This window comes from Prionailurus bengalensis, chromosome D3, assembly GCF_016509475.1.
Source record: "Prionailurus bengalensis isolate Pbe53 chromosome D3, Fcat_Pben_1.1_paternal_pri, whole genome shotgun sequence".
Taxonomy (NCBI): domain Eukaryota; kingdom Metazoa; phylum Chordata; class Mammalia; order Carnivora; family Felidae; genus Prionailurus; species Prionailurus bengalensis.
In genome coordinates, this window is record NC_057356.1 from 7,939,170 (window position 1) to 7,955,230 (window position 16,061).

The window sequence follows — 16,061 nt, forward strand, 5'->3', positions numbered from 1 at the left end:
CGGGAGGGTCTGGTGAGCAGAGCGCCAAGCCGCGCAAAGACGCGGCTTTAAAAGCAAGGTTTTATTGAAAACATTTCAACCAACGGTTCTCAAATCCCAGCTGCTCTTTTAGAGCGACGTTCAAAATAACCAAATCCGAACACAATGAGAGAATTCAGACGAGCCCTTGGAGTTGACTTTATTTAGAGAAAACTGAGGTTGTAAAATAAGGTATCGGTTTCTTCAGTCCGACTTGGTGACTTTCCGTTGGTTTTCCCACACTTCCTCTCCCCTCGAACTCCACCGTATTTAAAGAAAAATACAGGATGATGTCAATTCACTCACCTCTCAAGAGGACCAAAACTGTTGTATTTCTTTTAAACAGATTTGCTTATATGCACCATGTGGGATTTAACACAAAGGCACGCCACTTCCTCAGGCTGCAAGAATACTTATTTTTTAGCTTCTATTTTAGCATCCTTCTTTTTCTTCAAGCACTGCTGAGAGAATGTCGTTTAACTTCTTACGCAGTTCTGTCCCGAGTTTTCTTCTTTGGGAAAAAATGCAAAGAAAGCCTTTCATTCACCACGTTGGAGCAGCAGCCGAGCTTCGCTGGAAAAGAGAGTTATTAATTTATTCTTCTAATGATCTAGGCACAAAGAAACTCAATAAAAACTCACTGGTAGTACAAAGCCATATGGGGCGCCTGGGTGGCGCAGTCGGTTAAGCGTCCGACTTCAGCCAGGTCACGATCTCGCGGTCCGTGAGTTCGAGCCCCTCGTCGGGCTCTGGGCTGATGGCTCAGAGCCTGGAGCCTGTTTCCGATTCTGTGTCTCCCTCTCTCTCTGCCCCTCCCCCATTCATGCTCTGTCTCTCTCTCTCTGTCCCAAAAATAAATAAACGTTGAAAAAAAAATTAAAAAAAAAATTTAAAAAACAAAAACAAAAAAAACCACAAAGCCATAATTCTCCCTCATAAGAAGGAAATCTGGCAGGCCTGCCTCAAAGTTAACGAAGAAGCACATGAAAAGATACTCAATGTCATTAGCCATTAGGGAAATGCAAATCAAAACCACAATGAGATTCCACCTCACACCCATTAGGATGGCTAAAATCAAACAGATGATTAGTGTTGTAAGGATGTGGAGAAATCGGAGCCTTAGTATATTGCTGTTGGGACTGTAAAATGGTGCAGCTGCTTTGGAAAACAATCTGGCAGTTCCTCAAAATGTTAAACGTCGAGTTACCATATGACCCAGCAATTCCAGTCCTGTGCATAAACCCGGGAGAGAGAAAAACATATGTCTGTAAACAAACAAAAAACACCACCTCTTGTACATGAATGTTTACAGCAGTACAATCATCGGAGCCCAAAAGTGGACAAATGTAAAATGTCCACTATTTGATGAATGGATTAAAAATGTCATCCATATAGCAGAATATTATTTAGCCAAAATAGGAATGAAGTAGTGACACATGCAACAACATGGATGAACTTTGAAAAAACAAAAATGATGCTAAGTGAAAGAAGACAGTCACACAAGGTCACATATTGTTTGATTCCACTGGTATGAAATGTCCCTCTTAGGCAAATTTATAGAGACAGGAAGTAGAGTAGTAGTTGCCAGAGGTTGAGGGGGTTAGAGAGGAATGGGGTGACAGCTAGTGGGCAGTTTCTTTTGGGGCAATGAAAATATTTTAAAAGTTAACTGTGGTGGGGGCACTTGGCTGGCTCAGTTGGTGGAGATGTGACTCTTGATCTCTGGGTGATGAGTTGAAGTCCCACAAAGGGCATAGAGTTTACATTTAAAATAATAAATTAAGTAAAATTAACTGTGGTGATAGTTGCACAACTGAGTAAATACACTAAAAACTATTAAATTTTACTATTTAAATGAGTCAATTGTATGGTATGTGAGTTAAATCTCAATAAAGCTTTGATAATAATAGAGATGTTGGGGGTGCCTGGGTGGCTCAGTTGGTTTAGCATCCAACTTCAGCTCAGGTCATGATCTCACAGCTCATGAGCTCGAATCCCTGACCTGCATCAAGCTCTCTGCTGTCAGCGCAGAGCCTGCTTTAGATCCTTTGTTGCCCTCTCTATCTCTCTCAAAAATGAATAAACATTTAAATAATAACAACAATAATAATAAAGCTGTGGAGTAAAAACACACCAAAAAAGAGTTTATAAAACTGGAGAGTAGCCAGAGGAAGGTAATGAAAACAGCCACCTGAAATGAATACTACGTTAACTATACTGGAATTAAAATAAAAACAAGTAAATGAAACAACAACAACCACGGGTAGAGAACATTTTTTTTTTAATGCTCATTTTTCAGAGAGAGGGAGTACAAGCAGGGAGGAGGAGCAGAGAGAAAGGAAGACACAAAATTCAAAGCAGGCTCCGGGCTCTGAGCTGTCAGTAGAGCTCAAACTCACGAACCCACGAGATCATGACATGAGCCGAAGTCCGACACTTAACTGACTTAGCTGCCCAGGTGCTCCAAGTATTGGAGAACATTTTAAAACTATAACTCTTGAGGCAAACTTATTTTGTGCCTAGCAAAAAGTAAGCTCCCAACAAACGTTTGAGTGAATTCTTTCTTCTGTAAGACTAAGAGGGAATAGGATATTGACAAAACAAAAACAAAAACAAAACCCAAAAAAACCAAAAAACAAAAAACCTCACCCATTAGGGAGTAAATAAGGTACACACTCTCTAAATAAGTTCACTCTCTCATAAGTTCACACTTTCTAAATACTTTAAGTTGGGACCTCCTGAAGCTTGAGAAGCATTTTCTGGTTAAACATCATACTTTTTCAATAAATGAGATAAATTATGTGATTAATTTTTTTCTTTGTTTCAAACTTTATATGACACCTTTCTTTCAATTGTGTACTAATTGTGCCAATTGTAGTTCAGGAAAATGTGGTCTGATTGCTAAGGTAATCATAACAGCCTAATACTTTGTATTTCAGAGTCAAAAAGTATTACCCAGGCATGTGAGATATTTATTGCAGTTCAATTACTTGCTTAGGATGTCATTAGAATGTTATCTGAGTTGGGTTTTTTTAATTCCCCCCCAAAATTTTATTGAATTCAAAATGGGCTATGTCAAATAATTTCAAAACTTGTCTCAAATTCAAGAAGTAGCAAATGTTTTGTTGTCTACATTTTTTAAAAACCTACTGAATAATCTATTTCTTTCAACATCATGTGTATTCATAAGACAATAGGGTAGAAAGCTAGCTATTTTTATTCTAGCAATGGATTCTCTCAAAGATAAAAAGTCATAGAAGACCATATGAGCCTTTTTGCAAAGTTGGTTAGCAACTTGCTATACTAAGCTATTTCCTATTTTGGAAATTTTCAAACATATAGGAAGTAAAGAGAAGTGAGTGATGAACTCCTTGTATCCATCACCCACTTTTCACAATTCTCTACCTTCTACCACTGTCTCATATCCAGCATTTGTATCTCTGCCCCCACTCCCTACCCATCCCCCATCAGAGTTATGTCACATCATTAGATTAGTGCATGACTGGTTGCCTGGATATGAGCCAGATGAAGGTATCTGAAAATTGGGTCTGATTTGCTTGTTGGGTCACCTTCACAAATGTAACTATTTTACCCAATGTAATTCATCTTCTTTGTGGCTGTTGCTTAAATTTCATGACTTAGAAGACTGAAGGGTTCTCTAACGATCCTCAATTAACCTGTGTTTGCAAATACCAAAGCTGTAGATAGGGCATAAAATCTACTCACCAGTAGAATGAAAAATCATCTCTTCATTGGATTGCTTGAGCCAGGTCTTATCTGAATCCCAGATGTCTGATTGACTTCTGCTATGGTAAAAATAGTTTCAACAATACTTACTGCATTTTATAGAACTGTCTATGCAGCTGGAGAACAGATGGTTCCACAGAATCATTTTGTCCGGGACTCAGAATCTTTTTGGAATCCTGCTGGTGAATTATTTTGCCAACCTGAACATATAACCCTCTTCTACCTTAAGTATCTCCATCTGTAAAATGGAGATAATGATTATTAACTAGCAGCTTATGTCTTACATTTTGCCGAATGGTTGAAGAATCTGGATGCTATTCGTGAAACAGAACTTTAAACTGTTTTCTACAGAGTGAAACAAACAATGTGGGGCCATTTTATAATTCTCTAAAGTAAAGTTGGAGCGTTTTACAGGCTTTCCTCCTCCCCCTTGATCCCCATGAGTAGGCAGAAAGGGGACAGGGTTTTCTTTTCAAGCCTTGGGAAACTGAGCCACAGAAGGGAGCCTTGGTGCCTGCGGCAAAGTGAGGCAGCAATGAAAACAGGACTAGCTGCCAAACCTTCTACATCCAGCCCAGTATTATGCTCGCCTATATTACTACTCTTCTAACAAAGGCACAGACCTTGTAAAACTGGTTACCTCTTGTCCATTAGATCCACATTCACATATAGACTCTATGGATATTATATACAGCATTGGGGAGACAATTCGTCTACCACTGAAATGTGGAGTCAGTACAATTTCCGCCTCGTATTGATATATCATTTGAGTGTATTAAGCACCCACTATGTGATGCCAAGCACCAAAAAAAGAGGACACATCCCCTCTCCTCATGGAGCTTAAATGGTCAGAATAAAAGAAAATGTCAGAAGTGGTACATTGGTTTCCTGTGGCTGCCATAATCAAGTAACCACAAACTTGATGGCTTAAAACAACAGGACTTATTCTCTCACAGCTTTGGAGACCAGAAGTCCTAAATGAAGGTGTTGGCAGGATTGGGCTTCCACCAAAGCCTCTAAGGGAGTCCTTCTTTGCCTCTTCTGGCTTCAGGAAGAAGCCTCTACAGATGGTTCCTTGGTTGTGGTAGAATCCCTCCAGTCTCTGCCTCCCCGTCTTCATACAGCCTCCTGTTTATGTATTCTTTCTCCCCCCCCCCCCCCAGTTTTACTGAGATGTAATTGATACATAACACTGTATTAGTTTTATGTGTACAATATCTCTTCTTATGAGGACACTGGTTATTGGGGTGGGGGATGGATGAAATGGGTGAAGGTGGCCAAAAGGTACAAACTTCCAGTTATAAAATAAATAAGTCCCGGGGAAAAAAATAAGTAAATAAATAAATAAATAAATAAATAAATAAGTGAGTCATGGAGATATAATATACAGCATGACAACTATAGTTAAAAGGACTGTATTGAGGGGTGCCTGAGTGGCTGAGTGAGTTAAGCGTCTGCCTTTGGCTAAGGTCGTGATCTGACAGTTTGTGAGATTGAGCCCTGCACCAGACGGCACTGACATCATGGAGCCTGCTTGGGATTCTCTCTCTCCCAGTCTCTCAGCCCCTCGCCCCCAATAAATGAATAAATAAATAAATAAACAAACAAATAAACATTTTAAAAAATTACCATCACAAGAAAAAAAGATCTGTAACTGTATGTGGTGACAGATGTGGGCTAGCCTTACTGTGATGATCATTTTGCAATATATACAAATATCAAATTATGTTGTATACCTGAAAGAAACATGTCATATGTCAATTATACTTCAATTAAAAAAAAAAAAAGGCAGAGCAGTCATTGGATTTACGGCCCACCCATATAATCCAGGACGATTTCATCTTGAGATCCCTAACTTAATTGTAATGACCTTTTTCCCAAGTAAGGTCACATTTGCAGATTCTGGGTGGACACGTCCTTCCGAGGGCCACCATTCCACCTACTACAAGTGGCAAGACTGCTAAAGAAAGATAAATGTATATTCAGTATTCTACCTTCTCATTCCCCAGTTTTAGGACAAAATTCTACCAAATTGAAGTAATTTTATTCATCATGCCTATGTTAAAATACACTTGAGTGGATGAGGTAGTTGAGCATCTGACTTTGGCTCAGGTCATGATCTCATGGTTCATGAGTTCAAGCCCCACATCGGGCTCTGTGCTGTCAGCATGGAGCCCCCCTTCAGATCCTCTGTCTTTCTCTCTGCCCCTTCCCCACTGGCGCTCTCTATCTCAAAAATAAATAAACGTTAAAAAAAAATACACTCCTCTCTCTCTCTCTCTCAAAAATAAACATTAAAAATTTTTTAAAAATATATTCATGGGGAGCCTGGGTGGTGTCTGACTCTTGATTTTGGCTCAGGTCATGATTTTGCGGTTCCTGAGTTCAAGCCCCACCAATGGGCTCTGTGGTGACAGTGCATAGCCTGCTTGAGATTCTCTTTCTCCCTCTCTCTCTGCCCCTACCCCCTCACATACTCTGTCTCTCAAAATAAATAAATAAATAAAAATACACTCATATATATTTATCTTTTTTTGAGATATATTTGATATACAACATTGTATAAGTTTAAGGTGTACAACATATTGATTTGATACATTTACATTGTAATGATTGTTATTGTAGCATTAGCTAACAACTCTGTCAAATACTTATCATTTTTTCTAGTCTTGCAAACAATTAAGACCTAGCCTCTTACCAAGTTTAATGTTTATAATACTGTCATTGTCTATAATCATTGTGTTGTGTTTTGGTTCTCTTGGACTTATTTATCTGCTAGTTGCCAGTATATACATTTAAATAACATTTCGGGACAACTGGGTGGCTCAGTTGGTTGGCGTCGAACTTTGACTCAGGTCATGATCTCATGGTTCATGAGTTCGAGCCCCATGTCCAGCTTTGCACTGGCAGTGCAGGTCCTGCTTGGGATTCTCTCTTTCTCCCTCTCTCTCTGCCTGTCACCTGTCCTCTCTCTCTCAAAAATAAATAAACGTTAAAAAATTTTTTTTAATAAATAAAGAACATTTCTCCCATTCCCCTACCTCCCATCCCTGGTAAACATCATTTGACTCTCTGCTCTTATGATTATTTTTAATTGCACATATGAGAGGTATCATACAGTATTTGTCTTTCTTTCTCTGACTTATCTCACTTAGCATAATGTCCTCAAGGTCCATCCATGTTGTTACAAACGTCTTTTCTAGTTAAAAAAAAAAAAATCTCCATCTCTCTACTCCAAAATCAGCCTCCAGAAACAACCTCTCTTTTTCATCACTGTGACCTAGGGAGGTGAATCCACTACCACAGTTAGAGACTTCAACACCCCTCTCTCAGAAATGGACAGATCCAGCAGGCAGAAAATCAGTATATACAGAAAATCAGTATCAGACATGGTTGAACTCAACAACATCATTAACTAACTGGATATAATTGACATCTATAGACTACTTTTCCGACAACAGCAGAATATACATTTTTTCTCAAGCTCACATGGAACATTCACCAACACAAACAACATTCTGGGCCATAAAACACACCTTAACAAATTTAAAGAATAGCAATCATACAGTATCAGTGGAATTAAACTAGAAACCAGTTAAAAATATACATATATAACAAACCTCCAGCTTTTCTGGTGACCAGCTCCATCACTAGGCGATCTAGGGCCCCACCTAAGTCATTCATTAATATAAACTCAGATGTGCTCAGAAGGGGCCCCTTAAAAATAACAAAATACAGGGGCACCTGGGTGGCTCAGTGGGTTAAGCATCCAAGTTCCGCTCAGGTCATAATCTCGTGGCTCATGAGGTCAAGCCCTGTGTTGGGCTCTGTGCTAACAACTCAGAGCCTGAAGCCCGCTTTGGATTCTGTGTCTCGCTCTTTCTCTGCCCTTCTCCTGCTCATGTTCTGTCTCTCTCTTCAAAAATAAATAAACATTAAAAAAATTTTTTTAAATAACAAAATACATTCCTATCAGGAAATTCCACTGGTTTGGCTCTGTGCCAGGAACCAGGGACAAAGACCAAGTATATTGCTTATTGTACCACACACACATTTACCAGTAGACATTAGCAATAGGCCTCAGCTATCTCATTCTGCATATGCTCCTAGGCTAACAATATATGAAAAGTAGATCAAGTCAACTTTTCCCATCCTTTTGAGAACTGATGGCAGGTACTAAGCCTCTTTCCAAAGGTCAGAATAAATGCCTTTATTAAATCCCTCATTGTGTGTGGTGTTATGCCATGCTAACTGATTTCAGAGAAAATTAGCTAAACCTTGTCTCTTCTCTAACAGTTTACAATCCAGGGCAGACAGGCTGAAGCTCATTCACACTTACAGACAAACTGGACAGACACAATGGAATACACACATTAAGTCAACTCATGAATGAACAAGATAAACATTTAGAGATGGAGATATCCAGATGGTTGAGATAAAAATAGTTGTCTTGAAATATTCCAATTTCAGGCTATGCAACATAAAAAGTTTTCTGTCTTCTCCATCACCACATTCATGTATCATATAAGAATATATGTACTGGGGGTGCCTGGGTTAGACAGTTAAGCGACTGACTCCTGATTTAAGCTCAGGTCCTGATCTCATGGTTTGTGGGTTTGAGCCCTGTGTCAGGCTCTGCACTGATAGCGCAGAGCTTTCTTGGGATTCTCTCTCTCCCTCTCTCTCTCTCTCTGCCACTCCCCCTGCTCACAACATTGTGAATGTACTAAGTGCCACTGAATTGGTCACTTTAAAATGTTTTTAAGTGAGCTGTATGCCCAATGTGGGGCTTGAACACATGATCCCAAGATCAAGAGTCACATGTTCTACCAACTGAGCAGATCAGGGGCTCCTTCAACTCAATTTTTTAAAAAATAAAATAAACAGGGGCACCTGGGTGGCTCAGTCAGTTAAGCGTCCGACTTCGGCTCAGGTCACGATCTCGTGGTCCGTGAGTCTAAGCCCCACGTTGGGTTCTCTGCTGACAGCTCAGAGCCTGGAGCCTGTTTCGGATTCTGTGTCTCCCTCTCTCTGACCCTCCCCCGTTCATGCTCTGTCTCTCTCTGTCTCAAAAACAAACAAATATTAAAAAAAAAAAGTGTTAGGTAGGCATATTAAAAAATAATAATAAAATAAAATAAAATAAAATAAAATAGTCTTTCCTTTCATTCTGGCCTTGTCTAAAGTTTGATAAGCTCTTCATTACAGTATTATAGTATTATAGTATAGTATACATCCAAACTGTTTGCTTTTCCCTAATATATTTCTACTCTCAATGCTTATCTACATGTAGAAAATTATTAGCATAATGTTTCCAATTTAATTTCCTCCTTAATGCTTTCTCTGGAAAAAAAAAGTGAACTGTAATTTATGTTCTTAGGATAATTTCTACTTGGAAAGTAAGAATCAGATCCAGAAGCTTACCATTTTTTTCTCTATTACCTTAGAGTGGCTGTAGTGAAGAGGTTAGTTGAAAATTTACATTCCAAATGGATTCATTATCAAGAGGGGAAAAAATGAGATGTTCAATTTTCTCTCCAAGACTTGTGTTTGGCACCTGTTTGCCAATAGTATTTTTCTGTTTTAATATTTATACTGAGATTTTTGGAGGGGGAAGGAAAGGCAGGAGTGTTTTTCATTTGTGCAAAAGATATTAAGAATCAGGTATATAGTTTTGAAGGTAATCTTAAATCTATGGGGGGAAAGCCCCTAGGTTTTGGAGTTAGTCTCCACTTTCGCCTTGTCTGCCTACCCTCCCCACTCCTTGCCCATTCCTCAAATCTGGTCTATTCCCTTTTCCACCTGAATGATCCCAGACAAAGAGCATTCAGGAAATATGTTGGAATGAATGAATGAAGATGTGCCAAATGAGTGTTGAAGACTGTTGCTCCATCAATTCTGGGGAGGAAGAAATCATTCCAGCTGGGGAGGTCAGGCAAAGCTTCAACTCCAGTATGTCTAGGCTTTGGACCTTGATTTAACCTGACCCATGTGCTTGTCATTTTAGTTGTCCTCGTGGCTTCTCCTGCAACACTGAGACAAAGTCACACTTCAGGTAAAACCAGAGAAACTAACTGCCTTCCAAACTAATATCAGACCCCTAGGCTTAAGTATGGGAGTTATTTAACATTCTTCTTGATCAACACTAACTCTTTTGTAATATCTTCCTTCAAAATATCTTCAGGAGATTCCTCTTTCTTTCCATTTCTGTCTTTTAAAGATGATTGATATAAATACTGACTGCTGTTTGTACAAATTTGGAAAACACACACAAATATATATATATATATATATATATATATATATATGCTATAGATTGAATGTGCCCCCCCCCCCCCATTCATATATTGAAGTCCTAAAGCCTCAATGTGACTGTATTTGGGATAGGGCTTTTAGGGAGTAATTAAGGTTAAACGAAGTCATAAGGGTGAGGCCCTAATCTGATATGAATGATGGCAGAAGAAGAAGAAGAAGAAGAAGAAGAAGAAGAAGAAAGAGGAGGAGGAGGAAGAGGAGGAGGAGGAAGAGGAGGAGGAGGAAGAGGAGGAGGAGGAAGAGGAGAGATACCCCCATCCCCATCCCGGGCCATGTGAGGAAAGCAAGAAGGCAGCTAGCTGCAAAGCAGGAAGAGTGCTTTCACCAGAGACTCAGTCAGCTGGCACCTTGATCTTGGACTTGCCAGTGTCCAGAACTGTGAGAAAATAAATTCCTATTGTTTAAGCCACTGAGTTTATGGTATTTTGTTATGGCAGCCAGAGCTAATACAACATGTAAGAAGACCTGTATTATTCCAGGATCTTTTTTTAAAAATATTTGTTTATTCTTAGAGAGAGAGAGAGAGAGAGAGAGAGAGAGAGAGAGAGAGAGAAAGAGAATGCGTGGGGGAGGAGCACAGAGAGAGGGGGACACAGAATCCAAAGAAGGCTCCAAGCTCTGCACTGACAGCAATGAGCCTGATGCAGGGCTCGAACTCATGAGCCCTGAGATCATGACCTGAGTCAAAGTCAGACCCTTAACCAACTGAGCCACCCAGGAAACCCTTATTCCAGAATCTTTTAACCCAAAGGATAACTGGTAACACCATTTCTTTCCAGTTTTTCTTTTCCTTTCTCACCCAACGGCTACCTTTGTAGTCTTGTATATTTGCCGGCTCATGCTCTCCCTTTCTTCCCAAATTACAGCTCTTTTATTGGACTTAAAATGTTTTCATTGATCAAATTCACCCAACTCTGCCTATACTCAAGGTCTTTCTCGTCTGGATTCCTTTAGCACGAGGTCAGAAATCTTCTTGTTCCGATCCCTGCAAGAGCATAAATCCACACCAGTAAATTTTGATATAAAATAAAGTTGCAACAATTTGTGTTGATTAGGAAAATGCCTAAATTAGTGAAAAGTCTGAATTATGATAATTTGAAAGAGATGTGATTTCAGCACATTCGAGTTTGTGCAACAGTTCTGAATAAGTCAAAATTCAGGAAAATGGGAACGTGGAAATTTGCTTTTATGAGTAGGTAAATATGATTTCCCTTGGATTCAATAAAAAGTTTATGTTTGGACAGTGCTTTAGTGTTTCAAAAATGCTTTGCCTTTATTATTTATTTTGATACTCAGTCTCAGAAGTAGGGGAGGCATGTATTATATTTTCCATTGTAGAGGTAATAAGAAAGCTAGTGACTGACTTGGAAAGTGTCAAAAGTCACCCAGCTTATCAGTTTTTTTTAATTTTTATTGTATTTCAATTTTTTAATTTTAATTTTTTAAGTTTATTTATTTATTGAGAGAGAGAGAGAATGCATACTCATGTAGGGGAGAGGCAAAGAATCCTGATACAGAGCCTGACGTGGGGCTCGAACTCACAAACCATGAGACCATAACCAGAGCTGAAATCGAGAATCAGACACTTAACCAACTGAGCCACCCAGGCACCCTATTAAATGCAATAATAACAACAGCTAATATTTATTATGGTTTACTAAGTCCTAGGCACTATTCTAGGCACTGTATATGTGTCCCTGTGGTTTGTACTGTTTTTATTCCCATTTTATGGACAAGAAAATGGAGGCACAGAGGATTAAGTGACTCACCCAAAGCCCCATGATATTTATTAAGTAGTGGGGCCGGCTTCCAACCTAGGCCATCTGAGTACAGAGCCCACATTTCTAACCAGTTCTGAAATGTGGTAGGCTCACCACAGATATTTCAGAAGGGCAGAGATGTTTGTTATACTTCACATAGATTAGGAGGAACCTATTATGGCCTGGTTTGCATGGTTCATTTACCTAGAATTGCATCCCATGCAGGAAGAGAAGAATCCTCAGAACTGATTGTCCAAATAAATGCAGGATCTACGTATTCTTTGTTACTGATGTTTGGCTGTACTCCATTCGTACTTACTCTGCATTTCTGATACCCCACTTGCACTCATGTGACAATTTTGTTTTCCCAGTTAGATTGCAAGCATCGAGGTGCAGATCTTTTTTTAAATTTTTTTAAAGTTTATTCATTTTTGAGAGACAGCATGTGAGTGGGGGAAGGGTAGAGAGAGAGAGGGAGACCCAGAATCCGAAGCAGGCTCCAGGCTCTGAGCTGTCAGCACAGAGCGCAATGCAGGGCTCGAACTGTGAGATCATGACCTGAGCCAAAGTCGGACGCTTAACCAACTGAGTCACCTGGGCACCCTGAGGTGCAGATCTTAATGTCTGGTTTCTTGCCATCCAATATATTGCTGTGTTTAAAATTGTTTTTTTATCCTATTGGTTGAGAGAAAACAAGGTAGGAATTAGGAAATCAAGAATCTGGGCTGTATTCTGCCACCAAATAGCTGAGTGACCTCCAGGCCTTGGTTTCAGCATACTCTAGGTCTCAAGTTAATTTTGAGAAGATCATCAGCAAGTAGCTTTTGTTAGAAAATGCAGAGCCCATACACTTTTTTTATTGTGGTAAAATTCACATAAGTTTCACTTTTTTTAAAAGCCATTTTAAAATGCACAATTCAGTGACATTTAGTATATTCACAGTATTGGGCAGCCATCACCACTGTCTATGTCCAGAACATTTTCTTTTCTTTTGTTTTTTTTTTTAGGTTTATTTAAGTAATCTCTATGCCCAACGTGGGGCTCTAACTCACAACTCTGAGATCAAGAGTCACATGCTTTTTCTTTAAAAAAAAAAAAAAGTTTGGCTTTTTTTTTTTTTTAAGTTTCTTTACTTTGAGAGAGAGAGAGAGAGAGCCCAATCAGGGGAGGGCCAGAGAGAGAGAGAGAGAATGCCAAGCAGGTGCAATGCTGTCAGCACAGAGCCCACCTCAGGGCTCGCTCCATCCCACAAACCGTGAGATCATGACTTGAGCTGAAATCAAGAGTTGGACACTTAACCTACTGAGCCACCCAGGTGCCCCTGGAGTCACATGCTTTTCTGACTGAGCCAGGCAGGCACCCTTGTCCAGAACATTTTCACCTGGATATGGAACATCCAGAAAGTAGATTCATGGTTGGCAGGGATGTGCGAGAGCGGGGAATGAGGAGTGACTAATTAATGAGCATAAGATTTCCTTTTGGGGTGATGAAAATGTCATTGAACTACACACTTAAAATGGTTAATTCCAGGGGTGTCTGGGTGGCTCAATCTGTTGAGTGTCTGACTCTTGATTTTAGCTCCAGTCATGATCCCAGAATCATGGGATTGAGCCCCCGTGTTGGGGTCTGCACTGAACATGGAGCCTGCTTGAGATTCTCTCTCTCTCTCTCTCTCTCTCTCTCTGCCCCTCTCCCCCACTCACATGCACTCTCTCTTTCAAATAAAAAGAAGTGGTTAATTTCATGTGATATGAATCTCACCTCAATTTTTTTAAAGGAGAGAAATTAAATGTAGCCTTATCCGATCAGTGGCAAAGCACTTCAAATGTAGACAGAGATGATTTAGATCAGTTAATGCGACAGACTCTATATGAGACACAGCCTGATGCCCCTGTTATATTTACCACACTGTACCCTGAGTTTTTAATAGCGGAGACCAGTCAGGCCATTCATCAGCTTTGTGTGATGGGACCTTACTTCTCAAAGTGTGGTCAGAGGACCACCAGTCTTAGCATCACGTGGGAGTTTGTGTGTCTTTCAGAATCCTGGATTGCTTCCAACCACCTGAATCAGAATCTGTTTTTTACTGAGATTTTCAGGTCATTTGGATGCACCTTAACGTTTCAGAAGCACTGCTATTGGAACACTGGGGTGGTTCAAACTATCCTACTTTTGGCAACTCAATAGATATAATTTGACTTTTCTTCTGAAGACGCATTGAGGCATGATTATTTGCTGAACGAGTTCTCAGCAGTCTTTCATTAGCGTTCTCCCCTTAAGGCATTGGAAAATTTATTCGCCATCAAAAGACTTACCCATTACTTTTGATGAACTTAGCTTTGGGAAAGAATAAGTCTTTTTTTTTTTTTTTAATTTTTTTTTTCAACGTTTATTTATTTTTGGGACAGAGAGAGACAGAGCATGAATGGGGGAGGGGCAGAGAGAGAGGGAGACACAGAATTGGAAACAGGCTTCAGGCTTCGAGCCATCAGCCCAGAGCCTGATGCGGGGCTCGAACTCCGGGACCGCGAGATCGTGACCTGGCTGAAGTCGGACGCTTAACCGACTGCGCCACCCAGGCGCCCCGGGAAAGAATAAGTCTTGACATTCCAAATCACCTACCAGCGGCTAGAAAAAGTTAGTGTAGCTTCCAAATCAGCAAGGGAGATTGCCTTTGTATGTGAGATGTGGCTGAGTATATTCAAGGAGTGACATGTTTAGGAGTCCCACTTCTTTTTTTTATTATTATTATTACATTTATTTATTTTTGAGAGACAGAGAGAGACAGAGCACAAGTTGGGGAGGGGCAGAGAGAGAAGGAGACACAGAATCCGAAGCAGGCTCCAGGCTCTGAGCTGTCAGCACAGGGCCTGACTCGGGGCTCAAACCCACAAACTACGAGATCATGACCTGAGCTGAAGTTGGATGCTCAGCCAACTGAGCCATCTAGGTGCCCCTAGACTCCCACTCCTGGAGTGGATTCTAATTGGGTGGTTTTAAAGGTGCTGTTCCTTGGCCTGACGTACCCTGTTTCTCCTCTGTGATTTGGATCTGTCTGTAGCATTTGCTCAGTATTCTACACTTGAAAATCAAAAGATACAAAGTCAACACAATGACAACCATATTCTTCTCTTTTTTTTAATGTTTATTTATTTTTGAGAGAGACACAGAGAGAGAGAGAGAGAGAGACAGAGAGAGATAGAGAGAGACAGAGTGTGAGCAGGGGAGGGGCAGAGAGAGAGAGGGAGACCCAGAATCCAAAGCAGGCTCCAGGCTCTGAGCTGTCAGCACAGAGCCCGATGCAGGGCTCGAACTCACGAACCATGAAGTCATGACCTGAGCCGAAGTCCGATGCTCAACCGACTGAGCCACCCAGGCACCTCACAGCCATATTCTTCTGACTAATTTTATGGAAAAATTTGCTTGATTTAACTTTCTGTCAACAAAGACCCAATCATTAACATATTTGACAAATATTTATTATATGCCAATTACATATATATATGCATATAATTCTGTATATGTATAAATTGTGTGTGTGTGTGTGTGTGTATATATATATATCTCAGATGCTGCTATGCAGCCATGACCAAAATAAGGGAAATATGCCCAAGTGACATAGAAGTTATCACTGGGTTGTGAAATGATAGCCCATTTTATTTCTTCTGTTTTGTCCTTCTTATGTTTTTCAAGTTTTCTACAATCATGTATTATTTTTATAATCTGAAAAAAATATATAGTTATGTAAACTTAAAAAAAATAAATCCAGGGTCATGTCAATTCAATATCAGTTCAATTTGAAGGCGGGATAGTGATGTTTAAAGCTGTTAAACTATTATGCTTTTGTTAAAGTTTTTTTATTGCAAAAACTACTTCAGTACTATATATCCTGATCAGGCTAACAAGGTGAGGTATAAATACGTACCTGACAAGACAATTAAAAGTGGAGATTGACCCAGGGTGCCTGGGTGGCTTGGTTAAGCATCTGACTCTTGGTTTCAGCTCAGGTCATGATCTCATGTTCGTGGGCTGGAGCCCCACGTGGGATTGAACTCTGTGCTGACAGCTGGTAGCCTCCTTGGGATTCTCTCTCCCTCTTCCTTGGCCTGTTCAGGGGTGCTCTCTAAATTAATAAATAAATGAATAAACATGTTGAAAAAATTGGAAATTGATCTTATGGCTCTTCCCTGTGTGTGCAACACGGAACTAGGGACAGATTTT